A 20,639-nucleotide genomic window follows, 5' to 3' on the forward strand; every position below is an offset into this window, starting at 1 on the left:
TAAAGTTAAAAACAGCAAATATGCCAAATACAAGGTAATGTAAAACATTGTTTCTAGAAAAATTCTAAATAATAATGTCAAAATTTAATATTTAAAGGAAAAATACAGGTACATTAATTACTACAGTATATAAAACCATACTTAAATATTAAAGAAATCTCTTCATCAGTCAAATTATTCAGCCAGATATTGACATATTTTATATTTGAAAATAATTTTTTTTTAATTCTTCAGGAAGAAGAGCTACTATTTTAGGATGCAAAAATTCTAATGATCTCTGTTGAATTGTTTGATGAAATAAAATAATAAATAAAATTATGTTCTGTCTATGCCGTGTAGGATAATTATAAGCTACATAATTTAACCAATTTTACTTTCAAAGCATACTTATTATTACGGCTCTAATATACAATATTTCAATATCAAATACTCTTAAAAATTTAAAAAGTTTCTATAATGGGAATGCATGATTTTTTTTAAAGACTCGTAAAATAAGTTTTTTAACTGTAATTAGTGGTTTGATTAACGTATTGCCCATTCCAACCCAGGCCAGAATGTCATACTGCAGAGCAGACAGAAAAATAGCGAAGTAAACTATCATAATTCTTTCAATAGATGATATAGTCAAATAGTCAGCAATTGGATAGCAAAACAAATCGAAGCTCTATAAAGACTAATATGCTATACATTTTCTGTGAAGTTTTACTGGTAGGTGAGAATACATTTCACTGTCGAGATTTTTTACATTTGGTTTTCAAGAAATATTAGTTTCTTAGTTTTTATGCACTAAAAATGTTTTGTGGATAGCTTTAAATATTTTGAAAATTCAGTCCTACATCCAATCAAATATTAGTTGTGAGAACAAAAAATGTTGATTCAAGATGTAGTTTTGGACATACGTCAGTTTTGATTATCCTGTATGCTATAACAAACCTCAAAAACAGTCAAGAAAGATAAATACGCATACAGATAACAGACTATATCGTTTATTAGCGGCAACAACAATTTTCTATCACTATCAAGACACTTTATCGACACTACAAAATCATATTTTTTTGTCACCAAAAATATTTTGGTAGGTTGTTAATTGAAAAAAGTATTGTATAGTTCCCGCAATAATTTTTTGTTATGTGTGTGCGCATACAAAGCCGTCTTATGTAGCGGGTTGGGCCTAAAGTATGTCCTTCCCTTGAGCAGAAACGACAAAAGGAGACAAGATTCTTCTAGCGTACCGGCGTATTACTTTATAGTATTCCAGAACATTACTATACAACGTTAAAAATAACATCTAAAACTAAATTTTCCTCCACACTGTTTTCAGTTTACCAGACTAGGCTGCTGTGTGTGTGTGTGTGTGTGTGTGTGTGTGTGCATATATTGTTGGTATTATGACGCTGATAAACTCCGACACAGTTTGACCGTTCGCCATGAAAGTTAGCACATCGAAGTGTTTTTTCATGGAGAAGGTTTTTATGCTATCCATTTTGTTTTGTAGCTCGTCGGTAGATGAAACTGCAGCGCATAAACTTCTAAACCGTTCAACTGATCGCCATGGGTAAACAGAAAATCATATATCATAGACATACAAACAGCATATGTCTGTTATTTCTCTGTGTCCACCACACTGTCATACAGCGCTATCCATTCCGCATTAACTCGCACTGTGTTAATCCCGGGCAACGCCGGTTGCTGCAACTAGTTAACTATGAATTTGACCTTGGAAACAACTAAGCGAGTCTTTCGCTAGTTCTCTATTCAGACCCTCGTACGAAACGAGCCTTCATTGTTAATGAAAAAAAGGTGAGAAAGTAAGGGCAGTTTCCTTTTAAAGAATGTTTGTCCCTGCCTGCTGACTTAGCGCTCGCGAAATTAAACCCACCTAAAGGGACCGGAAGATGGCGCCATAAATTTCCCGTTTTCTAAAGCTTTTTCTCTGCTCGTGAATGCCTCGTAAACTTTAAAATTTTCTCGTTACTCAGTGGTCTCTTATTCCCATGATTAAATACTTCTTGAGGGATGGTTTGAAATTGAGTAATCATTATCAAAAAATCCTAATTAAAAATGCGCATATAGATACAGGTAAAAAAATACTAGTCGTCGGAATATAAACAGCAAAATAATTTTAATCCAGTTTTCATTATAAACTTTAAAAACTCTAAAAACCAAAATATCAGTAGTTATCTTCTTTCACACGCAAGAATGTTATTTGAAAATGTTTTTAATCAGTGTAAAGGAAAATTATTTTAATCGGTGTAAAGAAAAATTCTTTTTACCACACTTTTATTAGCTTGACCTGTACGTATGATAGAATGGACTATGTTATAAAATCTTTCCATTCATTTTTACCCACTTTTCGACGTCCGAATGTGTTGAAATTTTGCATACATATAAATAACCTCTCCCAATAAACTATTTCGATAACTTAAAACCTTAGTGTTAAGGGGGTCTTGTGAAAAGGGGGGGGGGGGGGGAGTGTTCAGAGGGTCAAAAAAACCTAATTTCGAGCTATGGGTAATCACCATGTTTTTTTTTGTATCAATGAATTCGGGGAATGGTGGAAATTTTAAAAATCAATGTTTTTTTAAAAAAAAAAAAAATTGGAGTTTTTCCGATCCTAAAGGTCGGGTTATGGTGGAAAATGTGCCCGAAGTTTGGAAAAGGGGAGGGGGGGGGGGAGTGGTTAAGGCCCTAAAATTTCGAAAATTGTATAAATATACTGTTTTCTATTTCTTAGATAGGGTTATGGTGGAAAATGTGCCCGGGGTTCGTTAGTGGCAATATGGGTAGTATATCTGAAATTATCTGGCCACTCATCCGGAACAGCTATTTTTTTTAGTAATACAGAGTTGTGGTGCATTATTTGGCAGTTGGACAAAAAACTGAAAATAAAATTTTATTTTTAATTTGTAGTTCATTCAACGATAAAAGCTTTTTTTTTTTTTTTAGTTTTTAAACCTAGAACTTTATTATGTTCTACCCGTTCGAACTTCAGTTTTTCTGCAATCCAGTAGCTTACTTTATAAAAAACTAACAGACTTTTCTTAGGCAACCTATGGTTTGAATTTCACGATCTCACAAATATTTTTTTTACAATTGAAGTCGGTGTGTATTGAAACCCTACCGATCTTTAAGTTCCAAAATTTGTTTTGGTCCTCGGAATCGAACAGCAGGGAAGTTTGTTGTTGATGCCTTATGGGGCCTCCCTAGTAGCTTCAGAAGTTAGCGGAACACTATGTTTTTTAAATAATGATGGGACTTTATTGATCGACACTACGAATCTGAAAATTTTTCACCCACGAGAAGATACTACACGAACTGTCTGTATACTTTTACATTTATGTTTTTTTCTATCAAAATATGAAATAAAAAATCACCAACTTGTCCAACTTTGGGGCCATTTTATACTGCTTAGGAGAATGACAGAAAAAAAGTACAAGTCTAGAAAAAAATGTAATTTTTTTCTGAAGAAATTCATGTATTTAAAACATATAGTCATCGCTTTGAATTCCGAGATATCTTTTCCGCAATTTCTGCAAATCTTGAAAGTTTTCCACCGTCTCGTGCTGCCGCTCGGCGAAGCCAGCTCGCAGCCACAGCACAGGTAGCGTGGTGGTGGACCCTGGCCCGGGGGGGAGGCAGGCTACCTGTGTGTGCGTGCGTGCGTGAGAGGGAGACAACCCACAACCGGCACCGGTAAAAGATAATCCCATGACCGAAAGAAATTCTCAGAATTGCTTTTAGTGTGCCTCGCCACAGTACCATGTGCTCGACTTACTCTGTGACTATATTCGTGTATCTCTAAAACATTGCTTTTGTTTAAACTACAAATATCCTAAAGCTTACCATACTAGATCATGTATTACGAAATAAAGTATTGAAACTAATCAATCAACACATTGAAAGTTGTCCTACAAACTATTTATTGGTGGCTTTACAGTCTCGCTAGCTAATTCGACAAAAATTTTATTTAACTTTTAACATGAACATACACTTCAGTGTTTTCCTTCTATTTTTAATAAATATTCAAAAAACAATTATTATACTACCCAATATTTTTTTTAATTATTTTAGTTTTCCAAAATGATCTTACACATCTTACAACGCTGAAGAAAAATTTATACTGGTATTAACCAAATGGTTAACTATTTACAAAAGTTTTCATACTTAAAAATGTAGGTTTATATAAAATGTATCTTAAACTAAAAGAAAAATCATATTTTGAAAACTAAATGTTATTTTTCTATGCTTTTTGGTTAGATAGATATCTGATGGTCTTCTCTGTTTTAAAAATGTTCATGGAATGATAAATAAAAAATAAAAACAAGGGAAGATCTATATTAAATAAGCTAGTCAGGAGTATATATATGTTCCTCCTGGCGCAGGAGTCACGAGGAGTATTGAAGATGAGGTCAGTGACCGATCGCTCACATATGTAATTATGGATGGTACGTTATTAATTACAAAATTCAAAAACCATTTGGAAGTTAAAAAGTATAAATAGTGGCAATGTTTAATGAAGATGACGTAAATTTTCAGATAAACTTATTTCTACAGCTCGATTAATTAATAAGGACAGGAAATAAATTTTTTACAGCAATTATAAAAAATTATTAAAATTTTACAAACCACAATTAATTTATCCAAAAACAAAAATTAAGTAAATATTGCCCATACATTACAACATCCATGAAAGAACCTTGCAAATTATTTTTTTTAGATGCATTATTTTGCATTCAAGTTCTTTTTGTTTAATACTTCACCTACTTATAATTGTTACATATTTGGCACATGGTCCGTCACGCCCAATTAAAGGGCCTGAATTAATAGAACGCGTTTCTAATCAAATTTCACGCCTGTTACTTTACCTGCAACCCGGAGCAGTGTGACATAAATTATTGTACACTCAACTTAAATATTTATGAGTTAAAACAAAACATAACTATAACGGATAGTAAAAAAAAATGTAAAATTTTGAAATCTTGTTATGTTTTTATATAGTACACAAAGCAGTTAAACCATAAATTATTTGTTGTTGGAAAAAAAATCCGTAATCTTTCATGCTTTTTTCCTTGATTTTTATTTCCAGATATTTTCGTTCTAGAAAAAAAATTAAGGTAGCCTTATTCCAAATTTGTTATGATAGACGTTTGTTAACTAAGAATATAAATTCGCTGTACAACCACAGCTTGTACACAAGTCGTAAAAAAACATGGGTTCTACTTACAGGCCGTATTGAACTTATTAGGTTTATGACAAACACAACAGCAATAAACATATGGCTGAGTCTGCTTCCATGTACACTTTTTTTTAAGCTATCACTTTTAAAGCGGGTAAAGTGTACCTATCAAGTAGCTTAGCATTACCCAAAGTGAATGTCGTGCTCCAGAAAATGTTCGAACTATGTAATATTTGCATCACTGTTGCGTTACAGACCTGCAACTTTTTTCAGTGCGCGATGTCACTCTTATGTAAAAATATGTCGTGTTTAGCGCAAACGTGTTCGAATGAATCCACATCGAGCTGCCAAAGAATACCTATCGATGTCGGCAACCTACATAAGTATACAAACCATCGTTTACAAGTGTATTCATACGTAAGTATATAACTGGCGGCGGGCCATGATGCAGTTGGTTCTTCGCGTACAGTCCACTGACGGGATAAGAAGCGTCAAAGATCTTATATGGCTATTCTGTAAACTTGTATGTAATTTCACTGCCTGCTTTAGACAAACAACATCCATTACTTTCAGCTTTGGCTTGAAAAGAATTACTCCGGCCGGCTTTCTTATAAGACTTGTTTCAGCTCCTCGTGCGACCAGTGTGTATAATTTGTCCGCGGCCTTATCTTTGGGTGAAAGTTATTTGGAAGGGAAGTTGTGTTGGTAATGTTATTGTTCATCATGTATTACATAACAATTCGACTTAGATACGCACATGTGTTTTTAAAATATAGGTATGTTTAATAACTTGCAATAAAAAGTACCCATGTGTTGAATTTCATGTATTGAATTTTTTATTACATTATGTACGAACATAATAATTACAATATTTCATAAGAAATTTTTAACACTTTTTACAAAGCACTCTCTAATTTCTTCCACACCTCATGGTTAACCTTACTATTTTATTTCATGTTTCAGTTGATTTGAACTGTTTGGAATCATAATATGACGGACAATGAAGAATATTAGTTTCAGTAAATTTTATGAGAGGATTTACTTATTACATTAAATATACCTCAATTTTTACCTCAAAGGAAAAACTTGCATATCATTAAATGATAAATATTTGTTTCCCTTTAATATAGTTTATGAACATAACTTATTGTGATAATAGGCCTACCTATTAGTTAAATTGTGTTTTTGCAATGCTCTCCTATTGCAGTAAAATTCTTGGGCAAATTGAATAGCATATAGTCGATCTTTAACATAAGCTTTAGAATACATAAACGTAATAAATTATGTTCTCGTGATTTTAACAATTAAATATTTCTTCGCATGAAAAAATTAATTAACTAAAAAAATATTTCAGTAAATTTATACTCAAGGACTAAAAACGTTTATTTTAGTTTTAAAAAATATTGTATGTATGTATACTTTTCTGAAAAAAATATATTCAAGAAAACAAATTTTCTTCTTTTTTATTTTGATCTTGAACTTACTTGACAAGCAATATTGAACTTCAACTTTATACTTTCGGTATAGCACTTTTCGATTTATTCTTCTTCAAACGGGAATTAAATGTAATGAATAAATAGCATTTTCCTCTATAATTATTGCAGCCGTATACTGAAAAGTTTAACTTTCCTTTATTTGCATGACGCGGAACTCCTAACTAGACAAAACGTTTGTTATTTATTTTGAACGTAATATTTATGTTTCCTTTCGAACTTAAATGAAACTCTTAACATTTAATTTCATCAAAAGTTATACAATATAAGTATCAAGTTAAAATATTTTTAAGTGAAGTTGTGGCTATTTTGTTGTTGAAAATGACACTCTGAAGTTTGAATGAAAGTGAGAAATGATAAAATTATATTTGTAGTTAAAAACAGATAATTCATTTCAAATTCAATCTTTTGTACATGCATATTGCCAAATAAATTCCAAAATATATTAAATTCTATGCATTTGAATCTATAAGTATATTCTGCAGCATTAATTCCTATAAGCAAATACTTATTACGTACAATGTACTTTTAGTCCTGTCGTATAGTTATACAAAATGTTTTATCAAAATTATTGTTTCGTCTATGCGGTTATGGTTGAAAAAGAAAAAAAAGTAACTTATATTATTTTTAAATTCGGTTGTTAGTAAGAACACGTATTTAGTGTAATATGACATACATTACTATCGATAACTCTATTTTAGATTTATCTGTCTATGTTATAGGTATTTCAACTTGATTCTTTTTCTTCGGCTTATGACAGCAGCAAATTTTGTTTTATCGCATATGTAATGTTTTTATGTTTTGCATATTATAATTAATGAGTTAGTATTTGTTAGCGGGTGAGGCTTTTTCACAAATGGACGCGTTCTTGGCGGCTAGCAGGTAGGACGCGTGTATTACGCAGGCTGGATAGGGAAGTACGACTGCGGGCGAGCTCCATGATAGAAGCAACGGGAGTAGTAGCACTCGGCTATTTGTATAGGTTGGGATAGCTGTGCGAATGGTAGAACAGACCACGGGTCTATGGTGAGGAAAAAGGTCCCAAGATCGACATCCCGACGATGAGACCGTTTACGAACTGTCGATGGATCATCAGGAAAGTCAACAACTTGTTCAGAAACTTGAGTCCCTCTTTCAAAATTCAGTTTAATACCTGGAGATGACTATATTCGATGTTCTACCAAGCGAAGCAAACTCTTAATTCATTACTAGTTGATGTTTAATATTGTGACGCAAAATAAAATTGTGAATTAGCTTACTTTGCTCATGCCAGGTTTTACAAGATTGGTCAAAGTTAATTAAATGAATAAAAATTGTGTCCCTTTGCTGCTGGCTACCCGCAAGAAATTATCATGGTGAATAATAGATAATAATTTTAAGTCGACATGGAATATTATATGATTTTTATGGGATTGTGTTTTGGTAATGGTGTGTGTATTTATAAGAAACTGTCTTGTGTATTTTATTACATTCACTTCACGAAACGAATTGTCTGAACGTAATGTTATTGTTTGTTTGTTTCAATATTTCGTTTTATTGAACAATAATACATAGTTTGCCGCTTCGAGCGACTACAGAAATGACAATACAATTAGTTTACAGTGTTCCAAACATTTTAGTTTCCTCTACTGTACATGGGGCGAATATGTCTTATGTTATGTTTACTGAAACAATATCATTATACATGCTAAGTGAGATGTTGCGATTGAGTAGAAGCGAAAATATGTCTTAAAACCCTGGTAATGCTATGAATTCTATTCATTAGTTTACTCGGTGATCCGCAGGGTCTGTTGTTATGACTGAATACATGTGCACTTCCTCTATGTAGCGTGGCTTCATTGAGATGAAAGCATAGCTCACGTTGATGAAATACTTATTAATTAAAAAATAAAAATGTTATTTTATGCTTCAATTTCTGTTAGTGTCGTACACAGATTTAAAATGTAATGCAGAGTTCCTTAGTTTTATGTATATCGAAATTTGCTCATGTGTAGAGTAGTTATTAAAAGCATAAAAAACATTTATGACGAATTGTTGTGTATTATTTCCATTAGGCGTAACCATGAAAATAGATAAGATTTTATCATTATGTGAAACCTACATTTGAAATGTTGGCGTTTAAATATTTATAAAAGCGTGTGAACTCTTAAAGCGCTATTTATCTATTTAGGAAGTAGGTAGTTTCTTTGATTTTAGAAGGGTTTTTTTAACAAACAACAAAATTAATTCAAAAATTTGAACTACTGCAAGAAAAAAATACTTTATTCAATTTTTATTTTAAAATTAGCCTTATATTCTACCTTGCTTACACTTTATTATCGAAAAGGATTTTTTTGACAGAGATGAATACCGTAAATTAATACACAAAACAAACATGTTTTCGTATGATACAATAACAGCTAGTGACAGTGACGAAACCAAAATTATTTTGATAGTTTGTATAGAAAATCCCCAACAGTAGTGGTGGTATATGTAGGGATTTCGTTGTAGATGGGTACTATTTCACAATAAAAAGGAGTTATCGTCAATTATCAAAGCAGCCATGTTTCGTATCTTCTTTGACAGCCTAAATACAGCACCAAATGACGTACTTGGCTAAAAATTAATTCCAGCTGCATGTGTACATTCCGAGAGGAGGGGAGAATCTCAGGGTGGCCCGAACCTCCCTGAAATAAAAAAAAAGCCCATCGGAGGGTGCCCGCTTGGATTTGCAAAATCTTCACGTTATCGCGCGGGCCTCAAGGGAATCCTACAGATTTTCGCCCGTGATTCCAGCTATACATTTCACTGACACCTTGAGCACAACAGTCAGTGCACACTGAGTTCTTACATACCACCCGCACTTGTCTTCGATAAAATCTGAACTCAGGTGGATTCAGCATGACTGACTAAGCCTGCAGTCTGAATCCACCTGTAGGCTGCTGTTGCAACAGCTAAGAAATTTACACTGCTCGTAAACAGTCTGTATGTAACTCGGAACGGGATTCCAGTTCATTCGTGTATATTTATTCATCATATTATGCAACGTTAAAGTCATTAAAAAATATTAAAAAAATAAAATGCTAAACATGTAATAAGTGCCAGAAAATAATAATATGCTGTAATATTTAGTGTAACTAAATACGACGTGAACCCTAGAATACAAAGTTGACGATGTGTCGTTGGTGGGATCACTTGTTTGTTCCTGACATTTTTTTCTCTACAGAATTTTAAAGTGAGTTTGACATGCACTTTTTCTTCAGGAAGTAAGTTAAAAATTTGTTTGTCGTTATTGCGATTTCAAAAGTTGATTTGTGTCTAAGAGTAAAAATATTTAATATTATTTTCATCATTTTATTCCCAGTTTTATTACTCAATCTATTAGTAGGACGTGATTTCTCGTCGCGGTGCGGAAGACTTTTATGGATGAAAGCATAATGTTCGTGCAAAACCATTCATCACACAAATGTCAGTTCTAAAGTATAATGTTGTAAATTTTTTTTTAATTATAACAATTTTTACAATTTTTTTTCTGAAAACACAAGCTAACACATCAATTTTTGGTGACAATTTTTTGTAATGTATGTAAATCTATTAATTATGTAGAACATAATTAAAAAATAAAAATAAATGTTTTAAACAGAATTGACGATTGTTTGCATTTAATGGATATGGACTGGATCGCAACACTAATTTAATGTTTCAAGTTAATAAACACTGTCAGGAAGCAAGCAAGGCAATATGAGAACATTATCTTTTGGTTGAATGTAGCGAAAGGGAAAAACAGTCACCTTTCTTGCCACGATCTTGTTCGCAGATAACGCAGGTATAAGTCCACACAATGACAACCCTCCCATTATTCCGCCCCCCTCGCTGAAACGCCCTCTCCCCCCTCCTCCGCGGCGCAGGCGACAGGCTCAGGTATATCGCCACGCCCAACCACTGGCAGTAGCACGTGGCCAGTGGCCCACCGCGCTAAACATTTTTACTAGGGAGGCCCCTTATGGCAAAGGCATGCAGATCCATTTCGGGAAGCATGTTAGCTTTCTTCGTGACTGTGATTGTTTTGCTTCCCTGCTCAAAAGTCCGAGCGGACTGCTACTTCGCTGCTCGGGCCACGTGGACAGTGTAGGCTCGTAAAGCACTTTCCCCCCGGTAAGATGACGATGTGTTCAGGATGTCTCCTAGACCTGCACGACGCCGGTCGCTCTCGGACTCCCTGAGTCTGGTTGCCCGTGATTTACGACGCTTGGCTACATGTTTATGTCCCTGGTCACCGCTCGCGTGTGTGTGTGGGGGGGGGGGGGGATGCCCGTCCGAAATGTAATGGGCTGTTCAAACTGGCACTAAACTACTAACCCATTTAAAACGCCGCGGCATGGAGACTGGTTCCGGGGCGGGCCGGGATTGCCGCGGTCTTGACAATCCTAAAATACGACCGCGGCTGCAGTAATTGGCGCTTCGTAAACACGGGGGGAATTTTGGCACGTTCCGGCTCCGCGTTTCATCCGCCGTTTGTTAGCGAGATTCTTCTGTGCCCTGGCTCGCTGCGCTGTGATTGGACCGCGGTCTGCCTTGACACTCCGACGAACTCCAGCTCCCGTGTTGTGACTGTTTCGTAATACGAAGCTTTGCGGGCTGATTACGAACACACATTCCGCGACACAAGTCGCGGTTATACTTCGAAGGGCGTGGAGATTAGCGCAGGAAGAAGCTCCGTGATACGAAGTTAAACTCAGACCATTTTATGACGTTCTGACGTTATGACGTTATATACCGTCTGAGTAGGAACACACATTCATCGCACCAGTGCTACGTTATAAACCAAGTGTGTATCAGTTGGTGGTGTGCAACGAATAACAGGTTAGCGATGTAATTTTAGTTTAATAAATATTAAAATATTTTGAAATTTTAGTGGCACGATTATCTTTTTTATCATAGCTGGGACTGTTAAGGAGCCTAACTTATTTGCAATGAAGTTGAACGTAAGCAATATTTGAGGCTAGAAACTGTTTATCAGGGGCGCAACAACAGGGGGGGGGGAAAGGGTATTTTGCCCCCCTCCCTCTGAAACCTTGAAGTGGGGGCAAACGGGGGTAAAGAAAGTGCTGTGTAATCAATTTTTAGATATTAAAACTGTTTAAATAGCACCATTTTCCACCTTGAAATACAAATTTTCCCGGGGGAGGACCACCGGACCCCCCGCTTCAATAAGGGGGATCGATGATTCTTTATAAGAAGGTATATTGCCCCCCCTTTGGAAATTTGTTGTTGCGCCCCTGCTGTTTATCCATGGTTTCGTATGACAATACACAGGTATTTAAAACATTGACGACAAAAATTTATTTTGCTCAGTCTTTAAATTAAATGATTATCAAACAAAGCACCGATCGTTTAAATGCCCGAAATAAAAAAAGAGAAATTGTAATCTATCAGTGAATCAATTTTTTTGTGTTTCATTAACGCAGTAAGTAGTTTATTTAACGCACACGTTACTAAATATTCAGTGGTTGCTGGGCCTTTGACGTCCCTGATCTATGCCGTGGCACACGTGTCTCGCGGATCATAACGGAACACGCACCGCGTGATCACGGAACGCGGCACGTGTTGCGACGGAGCGTGGAGAACACCGCGGGCCTCCTCGAGTGGTCGTACTCAGCCCGCTGATGTGGTCACCTGTGTTACTTTCGCTGTCTTGTCCCTCTTTTTTGGTTCGATTTTTCGCTTTTGTATTCGTTTGTGCTGTCCTCGTTGTTTCCTGTTTTCAGTATCCTTGTGTCGGTTGTTTTGTACATTTTATCACTCGTTCAGTGGTTGTCCTTGCTTGTTTTTTTTTTTTAATTTTTATACTGACTATTTCTTCTTCGGAATCCATCTTCAGTGCCCTGGATCAATTTGTGACTGCCCCAAAATATCATTTTGTAAGTACTCTCCTGCCAAAATAATTAGTTACAGTGGAATTATTGTGAGAATGATTAAACCATTTCTTCATCGCGAAATCAGAGCAAAGTGATCACGAAATGAAAGAAACTCAGTCCTCGGCTCAGTTATTATTATTTCCTTCATTCAAGAAAACTAATACGTCCTTGAGTGTATTTAAAGCCATACATCATGCATGCTTGTCTTGAACATATGAATTATGGTAGCTAGTTCAGGACAGCGATGTGTTCAAAACAGCGATGTCACATTATTTTTGCAAATAACCTTTCGCGCGTAGAATATCAAGACTGGTAACGCCATAAACCAATAAATTCCTTACATAAGAAATGTATTTCCCTCGGGCTTCGAACATCGTGTTGTTTTTTTTTACGACGCCGCTCCTTCCGGAAATCAAATTGAATTCCTCTTGGTGCTAGGCAGAATGGTTTCTGCCTGAAGATGGATATGCGTAACCGTCCTGACTTTTTTGTACACATGCTTGGGCATTTGATGGTTTGAAAAAATATATATAGGATTTATATTGTTTTCGGTTTCTTTCTGTTTACCAGAATACGAAATGCTTGCGGTGTTTTAGATTCTATCAGCATCACGCCGCGTATAAAAGGAATTGCAGATGTTTTTTATGGGTTTTGGCAACTGAATCTCTGGTCTTAATTATTAGATTAGCACAAGCTGAACTATCAATGTACACTTTCCAATGACAATAGTTGCGACGTTTCGGGAACTGACATCTGTGTTCTTTAGTGCTGTCGTCGCTGTGCTGTCTATAGTAGGTTATTGGTTATCTTCATTGTTGTGTAAATATGTTTGCTGCGTTTGCGTTGTCCAGGTTTGTTGGGGGCCTGTATTTAACCTGTCTCGTTGTTAGCCCACTGTGTTCGTCTGTGTTGTTATTTTATTGAAGGTATACTTCTAATGCGACTTCCAACAAGGTTGCGTTAAACGTTTAACGCTCCTGGAGAGGGGGAATAGAAAGAGAGAGAGCGAGAGTGAATGCTATTGTAAGGAACTAAGTAGAGAGTAAGAAAAAAAATAGAAAGATCCTGACAGTTTGTAGTGTCGCCATATTTGTTTAAATTTTCAATACCCTTTTTGTATATTACAATTTAAATTGCAGAAATTTAAATTCATAGACACATAAATAGTGAGTGTGTCATTTCTCTATGTCCACGAGGTCTCGCCGCGTCAATTTTCTCTTTGGGGCGAACCCGTCCGCTTGGTTAAATAAACAGCTTTTATCGTTGAATGATTTCATGATTTATTTCATGAAAATCTGCTCTCATAAAAAAGTTAGTTTTATAGACATTCAATAGGTGTCGCTCTCTCTGTCTCTCTCTTTGAAAATCAATCTATGAATCGTTACAAATTTATTTCCTTTATTTTTTTAGTTTAATTTGATACAATATGATTTCACTAAAAATCAATTTCTACCCCTTCCTATTTTCATTTCCACATTACGAAGTTTCACTTCTTCCGCGCGGAGGGACTCTACGCACTATTTTTGCACGCAATTAAAAATTATATTTTAATGATGCCAAATAAGTATAATTTCTCTCGCGCGTACCTAAGTACACGCGCCCATTTTTTTTTCATGACTAAGTTCCTTCAACGGAATTCTTGTGCTGGATGATATTTAGAGGTAGACATTTTTTATCCGTTCTGTCGTCGTTGTGTTGTCCATATTACTTGTTCAGTTTCATCTTTGGTTCCGTTTGTTCGACATCAGTTGTTTTTCTTGTTTTCTGTGAATATTAATCTTCTTATTTTTATTTATTTGTTTGATTTTGGAATTTTTCCATGACAAACAGTGCAAAACTGCAATGACGTATGTCCAAAAAACTGCATTGTATCACGAGTTCTTCTTGGATTGTTTAGGGCTGACTTACTAGTTCTCACTACTTGCTCGAAGTCTAGACGCTTATCTTTATATCTGTTATAAAATATCATTACTCACAGTCAGAACTGGCCAGAACTTTTGGCTCTGTAATGAGAAAATTTTATTGAAGAATGTCAACCAAGCACAGGTTCGTACGCCTCCTTAATATCCTTAAAAAGTTTTTTATTTGTATTTAATAGTATAAGGGTTCTTGAAAGTCCTCAAATCTCACTAATAATCTAAAAAATTTCTTAATAAAGATTGATAGCAAGTAATGGATAAATTCGGGAATTTTGTTTCCGACTTAGAAGCAAACAACCTTTGCGCATGCGCAGTGTAATTGGCTAATTTCAGGCTACGTGATTAGAAGTTACATATACAAAAAAAAGTTTTGAATTCATTTTGCGTATATTGCATCTCACATTGAAACTAAAAATGTGTATTTTTACAGCCTTGCTTTGAACTTATAAAGCAGGTGTAGTTAATAATCGAATTAAATGTTAGAACTGCACATTTCATAGATTCCCAGAGATAATTCTGGATGATAGGAATTTACCTAACCAACAAAATTATATTTTGTGCATGGACTATTCAACATTGTTGTTTTCTTGAAGGATGGATTTTGTGATAAGCAAATAGTTCTTTACCTCTTGATGGCGTTGAAGGTGGTAGAGAAAAGGGGTCTTTAGAAACTCTTTAATTTGTTGATCGCACAAGAGGGCACGAACCATAAAGCAAATAACGTTACATAAATACTTGAAGTGCGAGTGTTATCGGTTAGTAAGGATTACCATGTAATTCTATTTAATTAATAATTGTGTTTTTTAGAGACTAAATTTGAGCGATGTATGGTTAGTGTTCGCAATTATTTAATGTTGTGTACCATTTAATAGCCGTGTAAAAAAAAACCTGTCGGGATGGAGGTGTCTCTCGGGTGAATGGTGCTTGAAGCGAAGAGGCGAACGGTTGTTTGCCTTAGCGGAGTCTCGTGTCCACTCCTCGAAGTGGCGGGAAGTTTGCTCTTGATTGCGTGGGGTTCTGCTTTCATTATCAGCTGGCTGCTTCGTGAGGACTCCCTGGTTCTCCTCTTCTGGACGCCCGCCCAGAAAATAGTGCACGGAAAATAGTTCCTGAACATGCAGTAGTAATGGGTTGATAAATTTTTTCTCGCCGATTTTCTGGCTAGTCCAGCAAATTTTCGGCGGCGGCCTGTGTGGCTGTAATTAGCGAACCACTAGACAGTTTCACCTCGGAATGCCTTATTATCTGTCTTCTGGAGACAGATACGTCACTGAAACAAAAACGGTATACCGTTTATTTCACTAGGAAAAATATTTTTTTAATGGCTTCTTTAATGGCTACAACGATTGAGTGAAAAAAAGAATAGCCATACATCAACCAATCCTAGAAGACAGAAGAATTTTTTAGACCTTTCAGAAACATTTTGGTACTATTCATTTTCCGCAAACTACAGCAGTAATTTTCTGTGTCCAATTACAGTATAAGTGGATAATTCACGTATTAATTTCGTAGCAAGCTAAAAATTAGATGGCTTAATCTTTCTGCTGTTACTGCAACTGGCCCACTTATCAGGCGTAGTTCTCTGTGCCATAATTAACACGCAACTTTAGCACACGGTTAGCAGCCAATGGGCAGGTAATTGAACCCGCGAATTTAACAGTCCAGACTGGGACTGGAAAGATTCGAAGGTTCTTTGGCCTCTGTTCTTTAACCTCTGGAATAGATCTCACAGCCATCTGTCTACTCTGGAAAATTCCACCTGTTCAATGGCTAGAGCTATTAAATTACCAGCATCGCCTTATTAATGCAGTGATTGATTCTCTCGATTTCAGTCCTCGCTTCGATCCTTGGCCGATGCGAAAAAAATTATTTAGGTAAAAAAGATATTTGTTTGGTTAAATCTGACGGAAAGTCCCCATTAACCGGCCGCCAGAGAACCGTCGATTTCATATTGGTCGTCATATTGAAAATGTTTAATTATTAAATTATAAATTTGGAAAGTAAAAACAAATTTTAAAAATCGTAAAATATTACATATTGATGTATTTGTTAATTTTATCGATTCCCGTCCATATTTCAATGCTTGCCAGTTCTAAGAGCAACAACAGCTCTAAATCATTATTTAAATTACTTTTCCCAATACCTTTTGACGAGTTTAGGCCAATTAATCATCCTCACTACAAAAAATAACTCTAGATACAAGACAACTGTCAAACGAAATAAATATATTATCGGTATCACTGGCCTGCAATGCTCCATCCCGTGAGCCAATAGCTGAATCAGCAGAAATGTATAAGTATGTGAATTTTAGCTCATCGCGAACTGAATCCGGAAATTTTCTAGTCTCCACCAATCGTCAGAAACCTGCAAACTTTGCATTATTTCTTGGCACCAAGGTAGTTTGCACATCGTCTAACATAATCAGCTCAGTGATAGGGTGCTACCACGTCGCACCCGTCGCCTTTGGTGTATATGGTTGGATTAGGGTTTATTTTAAAGTTTGTTTTTCAGGATGTGTCGAACCATGATGCAATTATTGAGGCCATCAAAATGTATGACAGTTCACAGTCTATTTTGTTAGAAAAAAAATAACGAGATTGTGAACACTTTAAAATTGGTTTTACAAATTTCCTATGAGTTTAACTTTTTTATTAAACATATTTATATGGTGAAATGGAAAATATTATGAGAAATAACTTTACCATTCGCAATTTCTGTTTACGTCCATACATTAGTAAACTTCCGAAATATTTCTCACACAGCTGGTTTCTACCAATGGTGCACGTAAAAGATAGAAAATGTTTGAACTTAAGCGTATTGGTGAAATATCGCGCGAAATGATAGAGTGGTTAATTACTTGACATATAAGTAGAGACCTGAGAAATTAGCAAATTCATTTCGCGATATGCTAGAATCCGAACAAATGTAACTTTATTCAGAGTCTGTGATTGGCTTACAGTTTATTTGAAGTACTTTGAGCCAGTGAAAAACCTTGAAGAAAGGAAGAATCAAATCGCAAGCATCCCAGTTGACAGGTCTCACGAGGCAATAGACAATGAGAAGATGTAATTTGCCTGAATATGTAGGGGATCGTGGAGTCCATCCTAAATTCCAACAAAAGCACGAATTTTTTCAATCTCTACTGATTAGGGAACTGCAAAATTCGATTACATTTCTCTCACACGAACGTGAGCATTGTCAAATCGATGACATGCGTTCATTTGCTGGTGCAACAGTTAACTGCTTGTCTGGGTCGTGTGCGATTTGGTTAGATGATTCATTAGGTGTTTTGTCTTTGGCTGCTAGTTTTCCAGGATTTGTCGAGTAATACGTAGGAACAGGAAAAATTCGCTGTTACAATGCCATCTAGGATAGACTTCACAATCCTCTATGTACTCGTGCAAATACCACCTGCTCATTGGCTTCTAACTGATAAGACCTGATAACTAGAGTGCTGGTAATTCGAATCTTGTATTGCTGAAGATTTTTTATTGGCTCAAGAGTCCTTCAGTTGAATTGTGGTCCAATCACTGAACCAGTATGAACGTAAAAGTGTTTGGATTATACCATGAAGTGAAATAAGTCAGCGAATTTTTCTCTAGTAATACGTAATCCAATGACAAGAGCCATTCAAGTCCAGCCTGGAGCCTAGCAACAATGTTAATTTTGGCAGGTCTGTAGTAATAATCTTCTCCAGGAAGCTGTTTGGCGCGATCGACTTCTCGTAGATTGGCATTCACCTCCCCTCCCCCTTGTCGGGACTCAAAAGCCCATGGCAGAGTGTGTATCCCGTGCTCCACCGGAACACAGTCGCGGTAGCAATCTTCCACGCCTGTTGGCGCCCGACAATTGGTGGTGCGGGTGGCGTGGTGGTGTTCTCCCCGCTATTAATGCACGCCCTTTGTTATCTCGGCCTGTGGTTGCCCACGTCGGGTGCCACCCCGTGACCGCCCGTGTGAAGCGGGCAACCCTCTTGGCGCATGAACCACCCAATTACAGTTGCCCGTAGCCTCCGAACGTCACTCGTCCGTCAACGCCACGCATATAACCGACTTGTAGTTGTGTTTGAACTGGATTTCTAGGGGCACGCATTTTTTTGCGGAAAAATCTGAACGCCTATTAGCTATGTCCGCAACAGCGGTTCTTCCTTCTGATTGGCGACCGTCTGCGAGAGAGCCACTCAGGAAGTGTTTGCTTCCGCACTGAATTACTATGATTGGTGTTGTAACAGTAGACATGTATCTGAAAGAACCTCGCCCAATCAAGAAACACAGACGATGCTACAGTGTTTCAACTTCGAGCTACACTCGGAATCTTTTCGCGAATAAAACATGGCCCTATGGATTTCAATTCAACAACATATTGTTATTATTATTATGTTATTTCAATCTTTAACAGTATGGTTAGCAATTTGTTTGGTGAAAACCAATCTCTAGATGAAAGTGTACTTTAAATGCAAATGCAGTGATTTTAATTTCAATACTTTTAATTTGAATTAAGCAAAAATAATTACGTAGAGAACGTGTGAAAATAATAATTTTACTAAACTTATTTTAAGTTGTGCTATTCATCGAATTATGCGCGACGAGTAGAGACGGCGAGATGTAGAATCAGCCAATGAGCACACATCAGTTCGATTGCGCACACGTGTTGTGGATTCTAGCCTGGCGCCGGAAAATACCGCGGGGTGAGCAAGGCTCTTGTTAGTTGAATGAGACAGTTTTGGATGATACTGGGGACGTTGTCTCTTACGGTGCTGTATCGGAAACTTGCAGCAGTCTTCACCAGAGAGTTCGATTCCCGGTTGACAGTTTCACATAGAGGACCAGCACGTGAGTCGGCATCTTTCTGAAAGCTGGACTCACAATCATCCGTCCGTCACCCGTCCGTCCACAAGCCGAGCGATTCACAATGAACCGCACGCCCGTCATTATATTTTTATACTTGCTTCTGCCAACTAACTAAAATATTTAATAACATTTATCTTAAATGTTTACCAGTCTGACGATCATGTACGCTAAGCACTTACAAATGATCGAACAAGCTCTAAAATCTTTATTTCAATATATTTTCTAGTTAACGTGCGTTATTAATTGCTTTTGTGTCTCAGAAGAATTTTTTGTTTCAAAATTCAATACTTACAATCGTGTTCATAGGTAAGTTAAAACACGATGCGAAAGCATCTAAACAAATAAACAAAACAAAAAAAACTTTTAAAATAAAGGCAATGCCTTTCAGACATTTTTGAGGTTATCATTTCATCCATCCGACAGGGATTTTTAAACGGACCAGTTGAATTCATCGGGCCATCTGATTGGCTGCATGTCACGTGATCGACCGACGGGCGTATGAGACGGATGATTGTGAGTCCAGTTCAAGACTGAGTGTTCCAAGGTTATTCGCCTGGTCGGCACAAGTTATTGTCCGGGAAGTTTTATTGGAAGCGCCATAGGGCGCTCTTGCGCTGTGTTGTGGGGACGCCCAATCAAGCGCCATTGAATGTCTTCGCCTCGGCTGGCATGCGACCAAGGACCCAGGGGCAGGGGGGAGGAGCTTGTTTGTTCATGCTGCGCTGCGCTCGGTTGAACAGTCACATATAGATGGCCCACGTGTGATTGAGCCCTTTGTCAAGAATCCGCGTCCTCTCTGTCGTTGTATTCCACCACCAGCTTCCACTTCAAAACTCTACCAAGTAAGTATTCAGGCCAGTGATACCAACTTTTTGGTATCTATAAGACTGTGAAGATTCAAGTATGAAGTCCCAAGTTTTAATTTTTACCACACGGTGAAACTTCAGACTCGGGACGGGAAAACAAATTGATCTTTTGTCGGGTTGAATTTGAAAAAAACCTTAAAAATATTCGTGCGTACCTCTGCAGTCGGACGCGATGCAATGTGACATGCTCCGGTTGGCTTAAATCTGACGGCATACCAGTTATAAAAGTAAGGCATACAGTTAGAAGCCAAAGAGTAATTATGTAGAGGACTGTATATGGTACCCTAAAGGTCACTACCTGAAAATTTTTCATGTCCCATTTCAACAATTTTTATACCCATAGATGGATACTCGTAAATTACGCGCGTAAATCAAATTCTATTTGAAGCCCAAGTTTTTACATCTTCATTTAGAATACAGATAGTATAAATGAATAAC

General features: G+C 36.6%; 1 protein-coding gene across 12 annotated transcripts in view; it reads left to right on the forward strand.

The window, feature by feature from the left end:
* Positions 1–20,639, forward strand: part of LOC134530542 (transient receptor potential cation channel trpm) — a 435,446-nt gene that overhangs the window by 125,418 nt on the left and 289,389 nt on the right. The window lies entirely within an intron of this gene.

The sequence above is a fragment of the Bacillus rossius genome, chromosome 3 (assembly GCF_032445375.1).
Source record: "Bacillus rossius redtenbacheri isolate Brsri chromosome 3, Brsri_v3, whole genome shotgun sequence".
In the NCBI taxonomy this organism is placed as follows: domain Eukaryota; kingdom Metazoa; phylum Arthropoda; class Insecta; order Phasmatodea; family Bacillidae; genus Bacillus; species Bacillus rossius.